Raw genomic sequence first — 3,642 nt, 5'->3', positions numbered from 1 at the left:
AGAGAGAGAAAGAGAGAAAAAGAAAGAAAGAAAGAAAGAAGAAAGAAAGAAAGAAAAGAAAGAAAGAAAAGAAAGAAAAGAAAGAAAGAAAGAAAAGAAAGAAAAGAAAGAAAGAAAGAAAGAAAAAGAAAGAAAGAAGGAAAGAAGGAAAGAAGGAAAGAAGGAAAGAAGGAAAGAAGGAAAGAAGGAAAGAAGGAAAGAAGGAAAGAAGGAAAGAAGGAAAGAAGGAAAGAAGGAAAGAAGGAAAGAAGGAAAGAAGGAAAGAAGGAAAGAAGGAAAGAAGGAAAGAAGGAAAGAAGGAAAGAAGGAAAGAAGGAAAGAAGGAAAGAAGGAAAGAAAGAAAGAAAGAAAGAAAGAAAGAAAGAAAGAAAGAAAGAAAGAAAGAAAGAAAGAAAGAAAGAAAGAAAGAAAGAAAGAAAGAAAGAAAGAAAGAGAGAAAGGAAGGGAGAAAGGAAGGGAGAAAGGAAGGGAGGAAGGAAGGAAGTGGCGGAAGGAAGGAAGGAAGGAAGGAAGGAAGGAAGGAAGGAAGGAAGGAAGGAAGGAAGGAAGGAAGGAAGGAAGGAAGGAAGGAAGGAAGGAAGGAAGGAAGGAAGGAAGGAAGGAAGGAAGGAAGGAAGGAAGGAAGGAAGGAAGGAGGGAGTATTCTTTTCCTGTGTAATTTTAATATCACTGTTATTTCTGCACAGTATGGTCAGTGTGATGGGTCTGCAAGCTACCACCTTACAGTGACATCATCTACTATGATTCTTCATTCCATTTTCTGACTTGAAAAGGCTCCCATTCCTAAATTAAGTGAAAAAGATCATATCCATTCACCTTTTTACCTGTGTGTCCTCAAAATGTCTGTGAGAACCTGTAAGCCTGTGCTTGGAGTGGTGGATTGAAGGGTTGGAAGGCCTGGAAAGGCACACACCAGCTATTTTCCATCTGGAAGTACATTTATATACTTCTGAAGAGTTAAGAATGCAAGGTGGGCTGCAGGAAGGAAGGAAGGAAGGAAGGAAGGAAGGAAGGAAGGAAGGAAGGAAGGAAGGAAGGAAGGAAGGAAGGAGGGAGTATTCTTTTCCTGTGTAATTTTAATATCACTGTTATTTCTGCACAGTATGGTCAGTGTGATGGGTCTGCAAGCTACCACCTTACAGTGACATCATCTACTATGATTCTTCATTCCATTTTCTGACTTGAAAAGGCTCCCATTCCTAAATTAAGTGAAAAAGATCATATCCATTCACCTTTTTACCTGTGTGTCCTCAAAATGTCTGTGAGAACCTGTAAGCCTGTGCTTGGAGTGGTGGATTGAAGGGTTGGAAGGCCTGGAAAGGCACACACCAGCTATTTTCCATCTGGAAGTACATTTATATACTTCTGAAGAGTTAAGAATGCAAGGTGGGCTGCAGGGGATTATTTAAAGTGTATCTAAATGTCTGACACTGCTTTTTTTCAAGAAGAGTCCCAAAGATTTTCTCTGATAGCCCATGAGGCCATATTGCAGATGACATCGAGAATAAAACACTTCCAAGAACTTCCTTCCTATATCAGCTTCTAACCCAAGCAGGAACAAAAAGAATGAAACTGACTCTGACTTTGAGGAAGAAGACCACCATTACGGCACCTTCTTGGTCTCAAGAGGGTCTTAGATAAGATATTTAATTTAATTTTTTTTAATCTATATTAGACACTTCTGTTGTGGTGGAGAAACTTTTATACACCATGGGGTTTGTCTTTCTGCTGGGATGGGAGAAATGGAATGTAAAGCAGGGAAGGCTTTATGTCCTTGTCATGTGTCATAGCTTCCTTCAGCAAAAAAACCATGGATCAGGAAGGGCAGTGTGGAGGAAAACAGAGGAACAGAAGCACAAGGCCTTTGACTGGACTGCACTGTCAGCTCCTTCAGAGGTTTCTCTGCGGACTGGCAGCCCGGCAGGCTCCTAAGGTTTCCTACAAGCACTGACCTTGGCATGCAGCTGCACAAGAGAGGCTCAAGGAGGAAGACAGTGTTGTGGAGACAGAAATCAGGGTCTCACCTGTCCTTGTCAAGGCCAAAGGGTCACTGCAGCAGCCAAACAGATGGAGAAATGACGTCATTCTGCAGGCAAACTCTAGGTCTCTCTGGTAAAAATGTGCCAATGTCCAAGGTTGCAGAGGGTGATGTTCCTGAGGGTATGACGCTTGTCTAGCAGTCCTTGTGCTATACTTCCCTCCAGGAGTACTGGCCTGTGGGATGAGGAGAAAGAAATTAAAGCAAATAATCAAACCCATAGGCCTAGAGTTGGTGAATGATTGTAGTGAGGATTCATATAAACTGCAATGCTGATATACCATTTATACAGCATCAGTATTTTTCACTAAGAAATTCTGCTAAGCAACTGATGCCTATATAACTTAGATCAAAGTTTCAAGGTGCTTATTTAGCTTGAGTTATAAGATACCCATATAAGCTGACGTATCTATATAACCTGCCATCAATATAAACCTAAATCATGACTCTTTATGTATCTATATCACCTGATACCTATAGAACACAAACTACAGATTTTTATACCTATATAACCTGAGTCATGACTTTATATCTATATAACCTGATATAAATAACTTTTTATATAACGGCTAGTATATGGTTAACTAGTTGCTTAATGCTGAATGGACAAAAAAAAAAGAAACAAACCTCGCCACGTGGATAGTTTCAGAGATAGATAAGTATAGCACTAATGAAAAATTGGCAAGTGCAAAGTCAATTAGCCACAAAACAAAGAATTTAGGCCAGTTAAGACCAAACAGACCAAGGAACAGCATAACTGTGCATGCTCCAAAGAAAAAGTTGAAAAGTTCAGGTGGAAAGAAGACTTTGGAAGCCTTCATCAAGGACCCCTGATGATCCCCGAATTGGGGAGGCACAAGCACAGTGCAAAGTAACTATTTAGAACCGTGAGATCACGCTGTGTCAATTAGTTCCCGCTTGTATATGATGATGTTGTAGTGACACAGTAACACTAAGCAATAATTACTGTATAAATACACCACAGCACTTGACAGAGGTGGGTGAGTTAGGAGGAGAAATCCCCCTCATCTCCAGCACTGCAATAAACAAATACTTGCTCTATAGACACAGGTCTATGTACTTTCATTTCCAGACTGTCTTTCAGGCATCACAACAGAGAAGTTTGCATGTCATTGCAATATGGGCGGGTATGTGGAATTTTGGGGAGAAAATTTGGCTTGCAGCTGTGCACCTCAGTGTGGGCCTTTGGTCTGACAACCATGATTGTCACATGCACATTTTGTTACAGGACATCAGAACTTGCTCCTTCATTAAACCTGATACTGTAGCATCATGTTTTGCTTTTCCATGTACCATCTGGAAAATGTTTCCATGCTAGATTTTTCAGTGAGGAAAAGCAGTGTAACACTTAGGAAGTCACTGAAATGGCACCAGCTGTTGACAGAGCTCAAGAAGCATTTGGACGATACCCTCGGGCACATGGTGTGAGTTTTGGGAATGGGGCTGTGCAGGGCCAGCGTCCCTTACAATTCAGCATATTCTGTGGTTCAACACCCGGGCTTGTGATGTGGTTCATCACTTACAGCTTGTTGCCTGCTTGACTAAATCTCCCTGCTTGTCGATTAGGCCTGAAAGCACACAAA

At 41.0% G+C, this 3,642-nt stretch overlaps 1 long non-coding RNA gene across 1 annotated transcript; it reads left to right on the top strand.

Annotated features, from left to right (window-relative positions):
* The first annotated feature begins 567 nt into the window (after window positions 1-567).
* LOC115949336 lies at window positions 568-3,102 on the top strand. The gene is made up of 2 exons (XR_004082850.1): window positions 568-970; window positions 1,387-3,102. It is a non-coding gene; the product is annotated as an uncharacterized LOC115949336 (long non-coding RNA).
* Window positions 3,103-3,642: the final 540 nt, after the last annotated feature.

This window comes from Geospiza fortis, unplaced genomic scaffold (assembly GCF_000277835.1).
Source record: "Geospiza fortis unplaced genomic scaffold, GeoFor_1.0 scaffold4447, whole genome shotgun sequence".
Classification (NCBI taxonomy): Eukaryota; Metazoa; Chordata; class Aves; order Passeriformes; family Thraupidae; genus Geospiza; species Geospiza fortis.
The sequence above is the reverse complement of the archived record's forward strand: the minus strand, read 5'-3'. Positions and strand labels throughout refer to the sequence as shown.